The following is a 19,161-nucleotide window of genomic DNA, read 5'->3' as shown; positions in this document are numbered from 1 at the left end:
CAATTGAAGCGCACTATCCCTCCCTGTAGTTTGCATTCCCCTGCATGGTGAACTTGCATTATTTTACTTTTTGTGTCAATTCAATCCTATGTTGCATCTATATTCTTGTTTCAAGCTGTCACTTCAAACCACTTTGCCTGGACTTTGATGGACTTTGCCTACAGAGAGAGCCCGAGGACAACGGATGCCAAATAAGAAATCAGCTGCAGGGCCTCTGCCTATATAAAGATGTCCACAGCTGGTGTTTTGTGATGACAACTGTTGTTTTCCAAAGCGAATACATTATACATGCATAAGGACTAAGGAAAGCACGACTTGTGTCAGAGGCTGGCTTCTTGTTGGAGTACATGCTTCTTTGAAGGAATGCCTCTGCAGACATATATAAATGCTTGCTGTGGACCAGCTAAAACTCAGCCTCCAAACATGATGCTGAGTGTCATCCAAGTTCCCTCTGGGTGCTCAGGCTTCCTCCTGAAATGCATGTTTATTTAGTTCATTGGTGATTGCAAATTATGAATATAAATGCTAATGAATGAATGAGTGAGTGAATGAATCTATTACAGGCAGCATGGTGGTCCAGTGGTTAGCACCGTTGCCTCACAGCAAGGAGGTCAAGGGTTCAATTGTGCCATCTGTGGAGTTTGCATGTTCTCCCCATGCCTGTGTGAGTTCACGCTGGGTACTCCCTCCCACACGTAGTGGTCTTAGGTTAATTGGTGAATCCAAATTGCCCATAGGTGTGAATGTGAGTGTTGTGAATGGTTGTCTAACTCTCTCTGTGTTAGCCATGCTGGTACGATTCTGATAAGAACTTAATGAATCACTCTCACGGAAAGCCAACACAGCTTTGGTTAACAGGCGGTGCTTGAAAGTTAAACTTGAACACAAGTGGCAGAAACAGGGCAAAGCAATGCATCCAGCTGTCCAGGGAAGAAGAGGTGGGTGCACTGATGCCTGAAACAGGTTTGTGTAATAACGTATGTTGAGCATTTATTTCTATGGTGACCATAGTTTTCCATTCATATAATCTAAATGTGGCCCTCAAAGCACCTCGCAAAAAAAATGAGCTTCCTTTGTTTGTTATTTCAGGGGAACCAGAAATAGCACAGAGACTCTTGGCAAGTACCGATACAGTACCTGCCATAAATAAACAGACATGAAGACATTTGAATGCTGAACAGCTTCTCCACTTGGCTGTGTGCCTGCACTGAAAACCCCTCTGAGCTCTGGCACTTAAACATTTGATGCCAGCACACTCACCTGCTGGAGCGTAATCAGCTTTACGAGAGAGGAATGGTGAATAAGGCTCCCTGTGATCGGCTTTTCATTTTAGCAAGAAAAGAAAAAACAAAACAAAAAGCATCTTTTGCAGCTATCTAATAATTAAACTCTACACTACATCGCTCAGTGTACGTTAAAATCTCTCTGCTTCTGATAAAATATTAGATCTAGCCTGGCACACTGGGATTTGTTTAGTACTCAGACACATTTAAAAATTACCATGTTGAAACCCTATGAAGGATTAAAAGACACATTGCAAAGTCTCAAATTTTGATTTGTGCATTTTAACGTGAGCAGCAGAGGCACTTCTGGCTGAGTGTATTGAAAATAAATGAAAAAGCCCTTTGAGGTCAGCAGGTTCTCTCATTGCTTCTTTGCAACTCAAATCATTTGCCATTGACGTTATTCAAGAGTATCATTATGTAACACAGTGAGAACCAGATCCCATATTTACCCTCTGCTGCCTTTTGGTTGTTCTAATTTTAATTTCTTTTTCACCATTAGCTGTGATGTAGGATGCTAAAAAAAATCTTGGGCAAGTGGATAAATCCACTGGCTGCAAAGAGTCCTCTAAGTGCTGTGATGGGCTGTGATGGGAGGAGGTAAAATTTTAAAAAAAGATCAGCTTTCCTCTGGAGAGATGTGACTTGCAATGACAGAATCCACAGAATTGTTTAAATTCACATGGTTTGCTCTTTCAATGATTTATAATGAGAATAATGCTTTCTTATCCAGAGAGAAAAACTGAGGATCTTAAAGCTTCCATGACTGGATTTGACATTAATAATATAGCCTGTATCATATTTGTTTGTAATGTTTTAAAAATGTAATACTGTACTCTATAGTACTCATTTATGACAAAATTACTTATAAACTATGTTTTGTTACCATATTGTTCCTCACAGTCTTCCCTGCACTCAAACATTTGCCAAAAAATCTTAAATTTACTGCATTTCAAAGTGCATTGCAATCACCTTAACATCTGCAGTGATTATGTTCAATTGCTAAATAATCATATAAAACTTACATTGCTGTTGATGCCTGCAGCTGTGACCTTTACAAGTGACAGCAGCACCCTCTCCGCAGGGGCCACACCGAATCACACTGCGCCCTTCATGATTTCGCGTCATCTGAAAAGCTTGTTTCAGGAGAATCTGTTCTGTGGCAGTTTGCTGCCAGAGGAACCATTTAATCATGGATGGCTACCAAAAAAAAAATCACAGCGACATATTATACTGATTACATCAGATTCAGTGTCCTGGCATGTTTTGGAGTTAAGGAACAATAACAGGTTGACATTTATTACTCTGCAGGCTTTTAAAATGCCTGGCGTGCTGTGGGGTTGCGCTTGCACAACGCTATCAGGCTGATGACTGATTAAAAATCATCTTTTCCCCATCATCTCCTCAATATGTTCACGAACACAGAAAAATAACCCCTCTGATCACCCGTTGCTATAGCAACTCCAGCTTTAGCGCCGTGATGCTACAAGGCCACGGATGCTGTGGTGATATCAGGCGTTTGCGGCAAAACAGCACAGTCTGTGAGCAAAAGTACTTGGCACGCTGTGAATAACGACCGGAGAAGATAATTAGGGACAGAAATACAACAAAGAAAAAAGCGTGAGTAGGGAGGACACAGAATATGATAATCACGCTTCATATGGACACTATGCAGGACAAACCCTTCATAGTTTCATGCTGTAAATGAATTAAAAGGCTACTTGGTCCTCCACCTTAAGAACACGTGTCAGTAAGTGTGCACTACAATGAAAAGTATCAGCAGAAAAAGAAACGATGTCGACTCTAAGACATTTTTTGAGACTGCAGCACAATGAGGAAGAACATGATGTTGTAGCGACAGATCCCTGAGACTCTCGTCTGTCTCTGAGTCGAGATGACAGCTGAGTCTACATTCTGCACTAACTACTGCTTTGCCTCATTACATCACAGGTGTAGTCGTGACTGACAACAAAGTGACTAACTGTTAAACGTGTCAGATGTTGCTCTGTGCCACTCAGCATTATAAATCCTGTCTTTTTTTTTTGCTTTATTCCTTTGTTCGTGAACATGCAGAGAGAGATAAGAAGTATATTAATATCTCCTTAAACAGGTAAACTTTGTAGCAGCTCAGGAAATAATGCTTAGTTCTTGAGGAATCCTGGCTTGCTTTCTTATCAAAATTTCAGTTACTAGACTGCTCTCAGTGTCGTGTCTGCTAGAAAGAGGAAGTAACAGGTAACGGGTGTATCCAGAGGTCAAACTTAACTATTATCACCTAGAAGTATAAAAATCAACACGTACGCTTGGTTAAAAAAGATTGGTGTTTCATAACACATGCTTCTGAGAAGGCTGAGGTAAAACTATTCAACACAGTGCACCGATCCCTGGAAATAAATGACCTCGCATTGCTGCAAAGCTCCTCTGCCACGCCATCGTAAGAGTGATCGATGCTGGTGAGCACATCGTGAATAGCTGAAAACTCGTGATCCCAGTTGGCATTAGTTATAAATGACCAGTATGACATGTTGGCTTCTCTCAATACTTCCAGATGGCACCCAGTGATACCGCGGTCAACGGTCTGTCTGCGACGCAGCGAAAATGTTCGTCCTGGGTGGGAAGCTTCAGGTTTATTTGGCTCAGCAGATTTCTGCTGAATCTATTTCTTTTTGCACGAGGTGGTAGAACAGTTTGTAAAACTGTTTGTTGGGAGTCTTTAGAGTAATTCATTTAGATTAGTTATTAAAAATCTTTGTTTCTATTAAATATAATTTCTGGACTCTTTTGGCCTTTTATTTGTGAGCACATATGGAGCATTGAATGTTGTCTCCATCCATTTGTTGCTTTCAGTACCAGGTTTTCCATTAGCCTATATGTTCCCCCCACACTTCATTTCTAATGTTTGTGGACATTAGGATGCTTCAGGGTTTTTAGAATGTTAGAGCAACATTTCATCTCCAATAACAGTCAGATTCTTGAATTAGCTTCATATAGGTTCCTGCATCCCAGCGACGAAAAAAAACCAAGAAAAAAACAGATTTTCTCATTGTACTTGTGACATGGCAGTGACCCAGAGAGATCTCTGCCATCACCTTTGTACGGTTGTCAGTGGAACTCCTTTATACTAAAGATATAGTCATATAATCACAAAAAGCACTACACTCCAAAATGGTTTGATGCAATACCTACTGAATAAAACATAAAACTTTGCCAGTTGTGTCACAAAAAAGCCACAAGAAGGGATTATAAAGATCTCCACAGAAAACTCCACATGTTAAAATGCAATAACTTTAAACAGTTGAACATACAGAATAATCATGAGAATTAACTAAAGATCGTAGTTCATTCTCCAATTAAGAGATTTTAAAAGATCATTTTGTGATGTGATGGCATTATTTTACTATAACTTCAGCTGCTTCTCCTCAGCTCTGCTAAGAATCATTAAAGTGATGGTTGGGACTTCCATTCAGTCAGTCTGTCAATGAATCTATTAAAACAGATTATCATGGATTTCAAAATCTTATTTGGTTGTCATTTGTACCTATTTTCAGTGATATCATCTTTAATAGCAGGAAATTAACTACTCATATCCTTTCTTTTTGGACATATTTTTCAAGTAATCTATATTTGACAACAGTACAGTAAAACTTCAATTTGTAATTTTGGTGTGCCATCCCAGTACTTTTAGTCGCTCCCCACATGGCCACACTTATGAAAAATGTCTGGAGGTGCACGTGATTGCACAATACTTATCATTTATTTATTTATCATCATTATTTACAGATTTAAAAACAATTCGTGTAAGAATTCTTTTTCTTTTTCACAATTCCTCGTTTATGTGCTCATACACCTGTATGGGCTTTAAAGGGCATAAATGCAGGTCTCAATGAGTAAAAAAAGTCAACCTGTAACCTCACAGCTGGATCAACACCTCTATTTCAAAAAAGAAAGAAGGAAAAAGAAAAAAGGAGAAAACATTTTAACACGGAACAAGAAACAAGCAAACAAACGATGGTACAAATGAGTTTACTTCACCTAAACGGTGTGGAGTCTGAAAGGAGGCACTAGAACATTAATTAAGAAGGATTTTAAAAAATAAACTGATTGAATCTGTATTTAAGTGATGCACTAAAAAATATAAAGATCATTAAATCTGTCAGTGTTGTTTCCGTACTCGGTAAATCAAAGTAAATCAGTCCATCACACTGAGCCATAGCAGAAGCTTCATGGCTCTGATTTGCTGCCAGCACATCGGTCAGAGTCATTTCTTTTTCTACATCACCCACACCCGGCGTTCCCTTCCGTTCTGACGGCTAAGTTTGTTAACACAGTTGCTGGTAGCAAACTTACACACGCATAATACGTTCACACTGCTTTTATGTGTCAATCAATCACTCGAGGTTACAAACGAGTGAACCTATCTGAAGGCGACATCTCAACTCGCTTAACCCTAAAATCACCTTTTTTCTTTTAATTTACTTCTTTTCTTTCCGCTTTTCTTAGTTTTATCAGTATATCTGAGATTAACTCCTGTCTCTGCGCCCCCCCTCCTCCTCCGTACCCACTGTGTCCTATTCGCTGTGCCGTGCGCTCCGGACCCTTCGCTCCCTTTTCTCCCCTCCTCCCCTCCTTTCTCCTCCTATCTCCTCTCCTGCTCTCCGTGCAGATCTCGACGCACACGGGCACAACAGATGGTACAGTACCACAGGCTGCAGGAGCGCTAGAATCGGCTGTAGAAGTACTTTTTATTTCTCTGAACTTCACAGGGACGTAAAGTGTAATAGGAGTGGGGAGTGAGGACAGACTCGACTTTGACAGGCACTGGATCCTACGTTTAGTGGCGGAATTTGGAGTCAAGGTAAGTTGTGGTGTTTTTTTTTTTCTTTTCTGAATAGCCGTCCACATTTAGGAATGTGAAAGAGAAAAAAAAAAGCGACCACGTACAGGCTTTATTTTATCGATCTGTTTAGTAAACCCAAACATTTGGGTTTGTTCTGTAGAATGTGCTGAATAAAATGACTATTGCAACCTGACGATTTTGGTTAATATATATATATATATATATATATATATATATATATATATATATATATATATATATATATATATATATATATATATATATATATATATATATATATATATATATATAATGAAGTTATGTGACATCCACATTTTACCACATGTTACCACTTTTTCATTAGTGATCGCATCCACAAGAAAACTGGATTTGAATATGTAACGAAGTCCGCCAATAATAAGAATACAGAAGAATGAACTGGAATCCTTAACACCTCCAATCCTTGTTTAATTATTTATTTATTCTTAACAGCAAGTTTCACTCTAGTTTCTATTCCCAGAGTTTATTACAGCACTCTATCTTCACTGGTTCCCCCGGCACAAACACATGCACAGTACGTGCTGATGCTGAACGTGCAGGAGATGCTCTCACATCACCCAGATAAATTCAATCATAAAACGATCGGTGCTGGCGATTGCCACTCTGCAGAGCAAACTTTCACCGTGGGGAAAAAAAGCTGGCAAACGGTGACATGTCAAAGGTCAATAATGTTCCTTTGAGACCTGCTGTTGAATGAGGTTTACCTTAAGTCATTTTGTCATTGCTCAGAAGCAGATGAAAACTTCCAGATGTGAATGTAAAAAATTGACTTAACCTTCCTGTCGTGTTCGGGTCAAATCGGGTCAAATTAATCAACAAAAAGTTTTAATGACATGTTTTTCATTATGCCTCACATATGTCATGAGGGGCAAATGTTTTAGGTAGTGGTAATTTAAACCACTAAATTGCACTGATGACCTTTGTATTAATTCAATTAAGTTTAGTTTTGTTGGAAATCTTAGATTTTTTTATTTTTTATGCTGAAATCAGGATCTCTCAAGAACAGCTAGCAATGGATAGAAGCTGTACCCTTGCCAGATGATTGAGTCACACTCAGAATTACATAGGAAAATAAATACTACAGCATTTCCATTATAGAGTCATGCCATTCATCATTAACTCATGTCCTTAAGGTACTTTAAGAAGGGTGATGCACTGGTGAGCTGTATGTAATGATTTGTTTAGTCCCAGAAGAGGTCCAGACCTCCGCTTAACCCCATGTGGCCCCAGTGGCAGCAGGAAAGTGCAGCAGATTACCACCTAGCCTCGCAATTTGTACACAATTAGATCTCCGGGGAGAGAGCTGCTCCAACTTTGCATTGCAACTGCTCTTGACTCTGCGTGAGCTTCTGGCACAATATAGATGTGGAAGGTGCAGCGACTGTTTTGAAAAAGGCAAATGCAAATGTACGAATCTGTTATTGTTGGTTTATCTACGAGGACAACAGTAACATTGCTAATTAATAGAAATAATTGGGAGAAGAGCAGAGCTGGTTCCCCTGGTCTGTAGAAGTAGCTGTGGGATCACTTTCACGAGGTTTGCTCATTCAAATCTGTGCTTTTTCTCAAAGTACTGCAGCACATTCAATTATGTAATATTACACTGTATCCTTTGTCTCTGAGATAGTTTATTTGTGCTCATTAAAATTTTTGTGGGACCGCTGAGAGCCACTAATGTGCAAGACCAACATAAAAAGCTGAGTTGTGCTGAGCGCCTGTACTGTGTGTAGATCTGAACACAGAGTGAGCCACAATATTGGTACATAAATTGGTATGTACTGCAGTGAGATATCACACAGAGGACCGGTGAGATTATCATATATATATAGCATTTCTTTTCTGCTCTAACAAGTGGAAACAGTGATGCAGTGATGAGGAGGAGCAGAGGAGTTTGCTCATTTTGGAGGAGGCTGTGCTGCTTACACAGATGCTCCCAGTGTGGTATTTTTCATTACATTGTTTTCAATGTTGTGAGAAAATAAACATAGTGGGCGAGGGGAGTTTAATGACTTAAGTCAGAAGAAACATCCACCGAGTGTGGCAGGGTTAGAGATAAAGTAATAAGAGATGGGACGGGCTGTTTTTATGAGGACTGTAGCGTGTGAGTGCGGTCTCTCCTTTTGAAGAGCGGAATCAAAAGGCATGTGGATACTCAGCCACTGCAGAGGCTGACTGTTGTATTGACTTTACATAACACAGATGTGAGGTATGCCTCATAGATACACATTTTTACCATTTAAACTGTTTATTTCACTTAAAAAAATATTTTTCTAGACTTAATAAGCATGCCAAACATATTAAATGCTACATTTCAGCAGAGAGAAAATTAAATTGCATGATGCATTGTTGCTCATTAGAAACCATTTCCAAACAGCCTGCAGACCCTCAGTTTCATAAATGTGGTGCCATGCAAATATGATGTGATGCTCACAGCAAACCATATACTGTAAACAAAATAAATCATGCTGACTTCCACTTCCACGTATGCAAATGCTGCCACTATTATCTCTGATTCAGGGTGCCCTGTTTAAATTAATATGCTTCATTTGACGGCTTTCCTAATTTTGCTGCGGCTCCTGTCCGCCCATCAAATTGAAGTCGAAGCTGGCCTCACGTGACTCAAACGGCCAAGCAGGAATAAGTGATACCATCAAGTCAGAGACTAAGTGCACAGCGGCTGCTGTATCCGTGCTTGTAGCACTCCATTTACAGTGAATCAATACCCCACTGTGACAAGTGAGTGAGAGGAAAATAAGGGGTATGCTATAGTAAAAAATCCTGCAGTGATACCTGTGGCAGCTGTTAAGCACTCACGCAATGCAGCATCTAACATTAAGCTGCTAATCTCAACATGAAAGAGAAGACGCTCACGTTTGTGACAGAGAGGGAGGTTGCATTTAAAATGAGTACACTGAGCATACAGTGTATGCATACATTACTGGTTGACTGTCAGAATCCTTGTAAGCTCCTACGGTACAGCTCCTATAGTAATGAATTTTCAATACAAACAGCCTTCCAGATCATCCTCTGACTGTTAAAACACATCACAGCAGCTATAATAATAAATGTTATTACTGATTTATTATTATACATTGGGAGGCTGATAAAAGCAGAAGAAGAAAATACATCTGTGGAATTGACCATCATCACTTTCACGAGTGGCATGCAACAGTCAGCGTCTGGAATTGTGCACCGATGTATAAAATCGATAAAATATAAAATCAGTCAGGTGGACTGTCAGCTGCACTGAGCATCATCCTCTGTTTTTAATCACACGGGACATTTCATGTATTTTTTTTCTCTGTCCTTCTATCCAGTGGGAAGTTGGGCGACTGTTTGAAAACGCAGATGCAAAAAAACTCTTTTTGCATCAATCCAGTATTTAAGAATCTAATTATGTTCTTTTTCTTTTTCACATAGACCCTGTATGAAAGATGGACATAGCTTCTGTGAAAAGTGAACTTAGTACATTCTTACTAATCTGTGAGAGACTCCTCACAAAAGACCTCTTCCCTGATCTCTTCAAGTCTTATTACATATGACATGATGTTGGAGTCCAGACTGGTTTGACTGGCTTCAGAAACTAAGATGCAACGATTACAAGTTACTCTGACCAAGGCTTTAAAAGTCACAGTAGTTACGTCCAAGTTTCATATACAATCAGTGAAATCCAATGAATCCACACCCACAGAGCTCTAATGATACGCATTAGATGAGTTTATTAAAAAAAATAACAATAATAATAAATGGAACTTCAAATATTTTGTGAAATCTGCCTCAGCTAATGTCTTTTTACTTGTGAGATCCTAGTCTAATATCAGAGCTCAAGTTTTCAGAGGCTGTAAAATAGGCTCTGACATCTGCACGCCTCAAGAGTTGTTCAGTATAATGATACTTCCACAGCACTGAGCTACAGGCTGTAGTTGCACATGCAATATGTATCAGGAAACTATTTTTGTCCATTTTTCAACTTCCACACACCACTGACTGTGCAGTGCCTCGCATGGATCATTGTTTACTCTCACCTTTACTTTTTTAAGATGCTTTGTTTGTTTCTCTCCTTGGTATTGCAGCTCTGCTTATTTACTGCAACGTGTTTTGTAATTTGGTGTTGTGAGGGAGGCGGAAGCTGATGGGAAAAGAAAAAAAGAAAGATGCCAGTGCATGCTCTGTAGAGCAGATCAGCTGTGGATTGTCAGTCTCTCACCGCTGCTTTCTTATTAGGCTGGTTTTTTCTCTGCAGGCACTTGGGACAAGTTGTTGACATGAGTCATTATGGGTCGTACCAGGGGAAGACACTGAGCGTGGTTGTGTTGTAGCATGTCACGCTGCCGGCTCTGTTTACGGAGAGGAAACAATTAAGAGCCTTATAAATTGAGAGAGTGTGTCCATGTGGAAATCACGCAGGAAGGAGTTGTTTCTATCCTCAAACCTCATCTTTAGAGGAAGGGTTACCACAGCACCACGAAGCTTCAAAGAGCCACGCTGCCTGGCCATCCACAAATAGAAAATTTAAAGGGGAATTTTAAATTGAAGCAGATTAATATTTCACCTCAGGATTGATTCGCTCTGCCGTTGTCTGACATTTTCATCCGCAAGTGAGTTGCTTATGCAAAAATCAGGCAGTGACGTTGGTGTGGTCCTGATCTGGCACATCTCCTCCTTTTCACACTGCATTAGAAGTAACAGGCTACCTATTGCTGTCATTGGCAGTTTGTCACCCTACTTTGCCTGCTCTGTTATTTTCTCATTCACAGTAGTGAGAAGAAAAAGGGGGCTTAAAGCGATGTTGATTTGTGGTGTTGCATCTTGAAACAAATTGTTGTTTCCATTAATATTTGAGGGTCTAAAGAAAATTTAGACGTTGACATTTTGCACATCAGTGCATGTCTGCAGTATGTTTCTGCCCTATAGAACAAAACGCTGATGAAATGTGTTGAAATTTCTAGCGATATTTCCTTTTAACTTCCGAAATCAGTTAAATAAAAAAAACTACTGTCGATGTAACAAGATTATTATCTGGGACAAAAAAATGAAGCACTTTCATGTTTGTTGTGTTCTGCGCATGAGGAATGTTATTGGTTTTTCTGTCTCTTTTAATACTGTCTTGCCTACATGTGGCTCTGGTCCCTGTTGCATGTTGCACAGTTGAAGGACAGGGGCAATCTGTTTTCATTAAAGTTGTATGACAGGACCTGAATACAACGGGGCTGTTGCGTGACTACAATCAATGGCGCTCTGGTCGTTTGTCACCATGGTCACGTGGGCAGAGATGTGCCTTGAGTTGCCCCCTGAATCAGGACTTAATGAGAGTCTGAATTCAGCCTGAGGGATAGAAAGTATTTTTTAGACACCTTCAAACGGAGGCGTATTTCAGCTTGAGCAGGCTGTATTGTCTGTGTGTGTTTTCTGACTTCGCTCTGGATTTCAAGCTCAGATTTGTCAGTTTGCAGTTTTCAGAAGTGTAACACTGCGGCTTTGGCTTCTGGCAGAAAAGAGGAGAATGGGGAGGAAAGGCTCGGTGATAGAGCTGGCAGCTTTTAAGACAGTGTGCAATTAAATCAGAAATGTTAAAGGAGGGCAAGGATTTTGTTTTTTCTAAAGGAGGCAACTTCAATCATACGTGAACTGCAGGCTTAATCACTATTGTCTCATTGTATATTCTCAAATTAGTAATTTCCAAATGGAAGTAGGATTCTGTTTTTTAATTGTTGTTTAAATAGCTTGGCATTGGCTAGTTGTATGCAGCTGCCATTATCTTTATTGCCTCAATAAAACACAGCATTAAACCTGGGTTATCTGAGGGGTTGTTGACCACTTTGGGGGCCCTGGAAACTGGTTGTGAACACAACACTGACCAGATGTCACCTTGAGAGAGAAAGCTAAAGCAAACAGTTGACACCAAGCTGTTACGCAATTTCATAAAAAGCTGTATAATGAACCACAGGAGAGGAGGGCCTGAAAAACAGGACCCCAGATGCAGAGGGCCAAAGCCAAAAGCTTGGGGTGATGCTCAAGTGATAGTTCAGGACTATAAAAGGAAGTTACAGAACAGAAACCTAAAACCACTAAAAAAGCCCACTATCACCTCTCTTACTTCTGATCTCTTGAGGAAATTAGCACTCTTTTTAGGTGCTAAATGTACATGTTTGCCTATCTTGTGTGGGTGGAGTCTAGCTTTTTACTTTTAGAAGCAAAACAGAAAGTCATCTAACGGCTGATATCCTTATTAACCTTGTTATCCTTATTCTCAGTGTTTAAGACGACACAACCTTCTCAAGAAAAGTTATGTGCGAGATGATTTATATCGTGCAGTGATTTATATCAATGCATATAAAAGCACCGCCTTGCATAGAAGATCCAGTGAAGCACGGTGGACAGCTTGTGAGAGGGGCTCTTACAAATTTTTTTTTTAAAAAAGTGTCCTTCCCTGATGAGCGCCTACTTATCTTATATAAAAGAAATAAATTCTCAGCATTGGGAGCTGCCATTTCATTGCTCTAAAGGTCTTTGTATGGTGATATAATCCTAAAAGACAGAGCGATTAGAGCTTTAAAGCCTTGCATTTGTTGACACTATAAGACCTGCAAGTAAGCCTTCATACTGTTTTGAATTATGACTATATATTAAGCTCCCAGGATCATTTAATACTGTCAGGATTCCAGCACAAAGAATGAGGCTAAAACTGACTTACGCACTACAAGAATATATCAAAGCAACATATTTAATCACTGGAATACACAAGTGTAATTATTGTTAGATGCTCTCCTTGTGCCCTATTGATGGAACAGTTTTGCCAGTTTTCTCTCGTGGCTTTGTATGCAGCATATAGCTTTGAGTTCTTGAGAGAAATACACAGCTACACTTGCCTATTTCACCTCTCACAGTTAGATTCAGAACACCTGGGTTCACAAACAGAGTTGAAAACACCCTCATGACACCGCTTAATGGGACTGTGAATTTTGGGTTGAATAAAACCCAGGATATCCCGAACTGGCTTTGCAGCACATATCCCAGCTATCAGCTCTCTTTCTCTGGTATTAGATTGGTTTGGGTTGATCTTGTGTTTATGTTTATTTCCCGCTACAATTAGATCTTTGTTTTTCCATTTAAAAGTTTAAAGTAAATCTAAATTTAGACGTTCATGAACAGTGGAACAGTAGGACTGCTAACAATGGCCCAAAACAGTGTGTTTAGGTAAACAATGAGCCGAACTCAACAATAAGTTTCGATATGCCAAACAGGACTGCACATTTAGGTGTTAGTTCTAAGATCATCACTGCAAAAGACCCATCTATCCTTCATACATGTTGTTGTATTATGACATCCTGATGGATTCAGCCATATTCCAAGATTTCAGACAGTAGTTTTGTCTCAGTCTGTCCCATATCTGAGCAAATTTGTATCCTTTGCTAATTTGACAACCTTCTTCTTTAATAAGAAGTAGAAGCTTCACATTGAATGAATCCCACTCGACTACAGATAAGGGAGGAGGGAAACTGAGCCGAGGGAGCAGGTGGTAGACTTGAATGAGCAGATCTAATAAAAAATCATTCAAAACAACTGTTCCTGCTCTTCTTGCACGAAAGGCAACAACAGAAGCACTTATCTGCGCTGTAATGTACATGAATATTTTATCTCTACTCGATGTTTGGTGACATAAACAAACGTCTTGGACATCCAAAAGATGAAAAAAAAAGTCTTCCAATTTTAGTAATATGCAGCGTGCAACACACACCCTTCTGCTCAGTGCGCTTCTCTGCATTGAGCAGGATCGGTACTGTACTATGATGCCACACTGACTGTGTAACCAAGGCAACTAACAACAGGCAGAGTGAATGGTCAGATTAGCTGCTGAAGTGTGAAAAGGAAGCGTTTCAGATTTTACATAAAGCAAAATGGTCAAGCCGTCGTACATCAAAACAGCCCGTGAAAAGCAGAAATGAACAATTTCCATGTATGCACTTTATCTGGTTTTCTCTGTTGCATAAACAAATACCACAGAGAAGATCTGGAAATTTTGCAGATTCTCACATTAAAACAGGAATATTCAAACGCCTGGCTCAAAAGATGAAGCCCTGTAGCCTGACATTAGGCTGGAGATGAGCTAATCGCAGACTTCAGGAAGAGAGGGGTTGGTGGGGGTGGATGCCTCCATTAGCGATTCGGATTCACACCTCAGTCATTCATCTCACTGCCTCCCACCGCAATGACCCCCCTGTCACATGTTCTGAGTCACCTGGCCCCTCGCCACTCCTCCCTGCTTGTTTTCTCAGCGTGTATATACGCTTCTCTCCCTTTCATTCTCTTCTTATGGAGCGCAGCAGCACACAGAGAGGAGATTAACTGTATCACTGCCTAGACCAAGCAAGAAAAGAGAGGAAAGTATATTTAGGTACAGACAGCTACTACTGACTGGAGAAAGGCCTCAGAGGTAGGCTTTCTTCATTCACGTGGGAGGTAAAGAAGCACCATTTCTAGGGTTTTTTTGCAGTTAGCCTGTTCTTAACTTATACCAAAAAAGGCCAAGCAAGCATAGGAGGACTGACCCCATGGGTTTTTAGTGTACCCGCTCCTGTTTTCCCAGCACACATTCGTATACATTCACTTGCCACCAACCATCATAGAGTTAAATGAGTCAGTCACTTCAGACTGGCTTTGTTGTGCCTCAACAGTTGCATGTTGTTTCTGCCAGGAACATTGTCGTCATGAGAGCATTATTAAAAGAGAGCCACATGTCAAGAAGCATGCATCCTTTTAAAGGACTCTGATACATAGCAACAGCAACGAGAATACTTAAATCTGCCGTACATGTTCAAAAAAGTGCCACCGGAAGAAGAAGTGTTTTAACCTCAAGGGCCTTTTTGCAACTCTTCAGAAGCTTTTAGCCACATTACATGAGCGTTATCGGTAGAGTCTGCTCTATTTCAGTGGGCAAGTTATTACAATTGCAATACAATGTAACAAAGCATTAGTGTGCTGCTGCTTTCCCATAGTTGGCGTTATGTGTTTATATCTGCTTATAATTAACGTTGTGGCATCAATTTCAAATGCTATAGACCAGGAGGTTTTTTTAACTAGCACATGTAGAAGTAGTGCTTTTCCAGTCATTTACAAAGGACTCCTCTGAGCCAGTAAGTGTGTTGCACTATGTTACTGTATCATCAGCTCATAGGTTACAGATTTACCCCGTCTGTGTGTGCATATGTGTTCAGTATGTTTGGCAAAAATCTCTTCTTATTTAACATTAAGTACAAGGAAGACATTGTTAGTGATAGTGTTGGGTAAACAAGGCTTTAACCAAGTTAAGTTATTATCTTACTATAATGAGCCTATCGATATATATACACTACTAGTCAAAGGTTTGGACACACATTCTCATTTAATGGTCTTTCTTTATTTTTATTTTTATGACTATTTACATTGTAGATTGTCACTGAAGGCATCAAAACTATGAATGAACACATATGGGATTATGTAGTAAACAAAAAAGTGTGAAATAACTCTAAACATGTTTTAGATTTTAGATTCTTCAGAATAACCACCCTTTGTCACGGACGAGAATGCGGTGGACTCAAGAGCAGACTCAATTTGCTTAGAACTGTGTATAATTTATTGAAAAGAACAAAACGTGAACGGAACTGGGTTTAACAAAAACCATACGCAGAAAACTAAAGGAAATCCGTGGGCGGAGAAACCGGCGTAGAGCACGGGGAGACTTCTAACGGGAACTTCTGTAAACACAGGGGAGAAATGTTACTGAATGGGAAACAAACGAGTAAGGGACAAAGGTACGGAGTGCCAGTGAATAGTCTTGGGCTTACTTGGCGACCCTAGTCATTTAACGGGGAAAAGGCTGCCAGGGGTGTATTCCAAAGAGGGTCAAGAGTGGAGAGTCCGGTCCAGATTTCGAAGAGATGGAGAATACAGACTGAAGGGCAGGCTGAGGAGAAGTGGAGTATATAATCCTCGGGTTCCGAGCAGATGGGAGGACAGGATGGAGACCAAAAACAGCACTACTGGTGAGTGCGATGGGTGGAGAATCTGAAGAATACAGGAAACAAAAACATATTAACCCAAGGTCCAGATATACAGAGTCAGAGCTCAGAGGAGGCCGAGTTTACCACAGATGGTAGCAGGACGAACTGGCGAGGAGTGGCAGGCCGTGCTGGCTTAAAAACCCTCTAGGTGGAGCCCCGGAGATTGACAACAGGTGATGAGCTGGCCAACTCCACTCCCAGGGACAAATGACAGGAACCTGGACCACGCCCAACCAGACACTCCCACAGCATATGACACCCTTTGCTTTGATTACTGCTTTGCACACTCTCGGCATTCTCTCGATGAGCTTCATGAGGTCGTCACCTGAAATGGTTTTCCAACAGCTTTGAAGGAGTTCCCAGAGATGCTGAGCACTTGTTGGCCCTTTTGCTTTCACTCTGCAATCCGTCTCATCCCAGACCATCTCGGTTGGGTTTAGGTCAGGTGACTGTGGAGGCCAAGTCATGTGGCGATCCATCACTATCCTTCTTGGTCAAATAGCCCTTACACAGCCTGCAGGTGTGTTTGGGGTCATTTTCCTGTTAAAAAAATAAATGATGATCCGACTAAACACAAACCGGATGGGAGAATGCTGTGCTAGCCAGCCTTCCTACCACACCATCACACCATCACACCTCCATGCATGTAGAGGCCATCCGTTCACATTTTCTGTGTCACACAAAAACACGGCGGATGGAACCAAACATCTCAAATTCGGATTCATCAGACCAAAGCACAGATTTCCACTGGTCTAATGTTCATGTCTTGTGTTTCTTGGCCCAAACAAATCTCTTCTGCTTGCTGCTTTTCCTTAGTAGTGGTTTCTTAGCAGCTATTTGACCATAAAGGCCTGTTTTGCTCAGTCTCTGCCTCACTTCATGAATGAAAATTTTAAGAATGGGTTTTTGCTAATAAAATGAATGCGATCATTTACTTTATGAATTGTTAAATTGAAGCAAATACTTAACAATGAATAAAAGGTTAAATGAATAAAATGTTTGATCTAATGAACTTCCTTTTTGGGTCATCCGTTGGTACATACAATAAAATAAGTAAGGCTAAGTTGGAGTGCTGTGCTGGATCTGACGTGGTTGGAGTGAACTATCGTCTCCTTTCAGAAGGACAAATGTGATCACACTGTGGGTGTGAAACATGCATGAATGCCTAGAACAATTTAAGCATTGGCGGAAATGCAAACTGAATGACGTTTCTTGGGTGGCTCAGCGCTTGTCTGTGTGCAACAGGAAGTATCGCCTGCAGAGAATGAGTTTTGCTTTTGGCTCTGCCAAGGACCAGGTGGGCCTGGGCTGGTGGGCAGGCGCGATTCCACCGGGGCTATCAAGGCCATATGAGACACAGCTCATCATCCCTCACTGGGTCCATATGGTGGGTCTCAACACGTACTCACCCCAGTCTGAGGTGTTAGAGTGTGTTCCCTCCAGAAGGCAAAGTTCTTTCTCCACCGTGAATATGTCATCTCTTACAGATCGAGCCCTGTTCCATTTCACCCATGTGAGTACTATGTAACCATGGAGACTGCACTTAAGCTCTTGTGGAACTTGTAAGCCACAGCACTGTGATTCTGTTTGCAACTGAATTCTCTTAAAGTCGGTGTCTCAAACATCTGCTTACCTGCGCACAGTGAGAAATGTAGCTGCTCCACTCAGCTGCCATTTGTAAAGCAGCTACAAGTTCAGTGCAAGCCTGCTTCTCTTTCCAAGCATCCAAAAGCATACAGCAGTGACACCATCCTAATTTTCATGAACATTCTGTCAAGGGAGATTATGCATTCCTCATCCTGCTGCCCCCCCCCAGAGAGAATAGCTGGTAAATATGATGACGCTGTGGTGTACATTGCAAAAACGACCTACTTACTTAGACATTACACTGTATGTAGGTTTCTGTGTTACGAACTGGATCTTTGATATTTTACAGACAAAGACAAAAATGTTATTATCCCTAGTTTACATTGCACCAGAGATTACTGACTCTGCAGAAAAGCTTTTTAACAAACAGTCTTTGCACAAGCATAAAGGCGATTTTTCTCAAATAGGACATGAAGGTTGAATTAATCTGCTCTGTGGCAATGTTTTAAAGACCTCGGCAGACATTCTGCATATTTATGACTGCAGAAATGTCGGATCTAATTATTGAATTTGTGGTAATTTACTAACTCTCTTTAACAAATTTGCCACTTAGGCCCTCGTGCCATATTTTTTTTTATAACTGCTGTGCAAGAACAACTAACTTTCCCGCTTTTTATCTTCAGTAGAGATAAATTATCCTCACAAGCTCCATTCTGAAAAATCTACTGTCCACAAGAAAGTACACATAGACCAGCCTGTTTGAAAAAGTCATGCTTTCCTTTGTGCATAGTTTTCTTGGGTGTACAGTATGTGACTGTCAGAACAAAGTACTGTACATGCATACTGATAAGGCCTCTGCCTTGAGCTGCCTGATTCCTGGATTCCAGATGTAAATCAGTGTAAAGATTTTTTAAAAGGAAATTTTAAGAAACAGTTTTTGCTGTCTGGACAATAATGAACTTATTTCATTTTTGTTCTAACGGTTTTGCCTGTCTGTGCACAAAACTATCGTAGCTGCCAGGTATACTGATTTTAATCATTATTAAATGGTCACGCGTCTGTTGTCCGTCCATTCGTACACAGTCCACAGTGGTATCACCTGTGGTAGCATCTGCTTGCACATAATGATCACCCAATCACACAATAATTTGGTCTTTACCCCAAATTGTGCTCCAGGTGAAGGTCTCATTTGTCTTCTTGCAAGCAATAACATATGAATCGTAATTATTTCATTAGAAGGTTCACTAAACACTCATTTTCAAAAAATTTGAATTCTCTAGCAATTATTTCATGGTTCAGACTGTAGAGGGTTAATATTACCTTATCTTAATTACCCTAAAAAATTGTATCAGCA

At 40.4% G+C, this 19,161-nt stretch overlaps 1 protein-coding gene and 1 long non-coding RNA gene across 2 annotated transcripts in view; one reads left to right on the top strand and one right to left on the bottom strand.

Annotated features, from left to right (window-relative positions):
• The first annotated feature begins 5,852 nt into the window (after positions 1 to 5,852).
• Positions 5,853 to 19,161, top strand: part of LOC146708942 (caM kinase-like vesicle-associated protein) — a 46,115-nt gene continuing 32,806 nt past the window's right edge. Inside the window, exon 1 of the mRNA XM_085455845.1 lies at positions 5,853 to 6,138. The gene's annotated coding sequence lies outside the window, so the exon portion shown is untranslated. The remainder of the gene's footprint in view (positions 6,139 to 19,161) is intronic.
• LOC146708943 (uncharacterized) lies at positions 15,741 to 16,480 on the bottom strand. The gene is made up of 3 exons (XR_014920635.1): positions 16,305 to 16,480; positions 16,005 to 16,224; positions 15,741 to 15,914 (listed from the first exon to the last, which is right to left on the bottom strand). It is a non-coding gene; the product is annotated as an uncharacterized LOC146708943 (long non-coding RNA).

Source organism: Copadichromis virginalis, linkage group LG5 (genome assembly GCF_057382275.1).
Source record: "Copadichromis virginalis isolate Kocher_CV1m ecotype Utaka linkage group LG5, C_Virginalis_male_GT1.1, whole genome shotgun sequence".
Lineage (NCBI taxonomy): Eukaryota > Metazoa > Chordata > Actinopteri > Cichliformes > Cichlidae > Copadichromis > Copadichromis virginalis.
The sequence above is the reverse complement of the archived record's forward strand: the minus strand, read 5'-3'. Positions and strand labels throughout refer to the sequence as shown.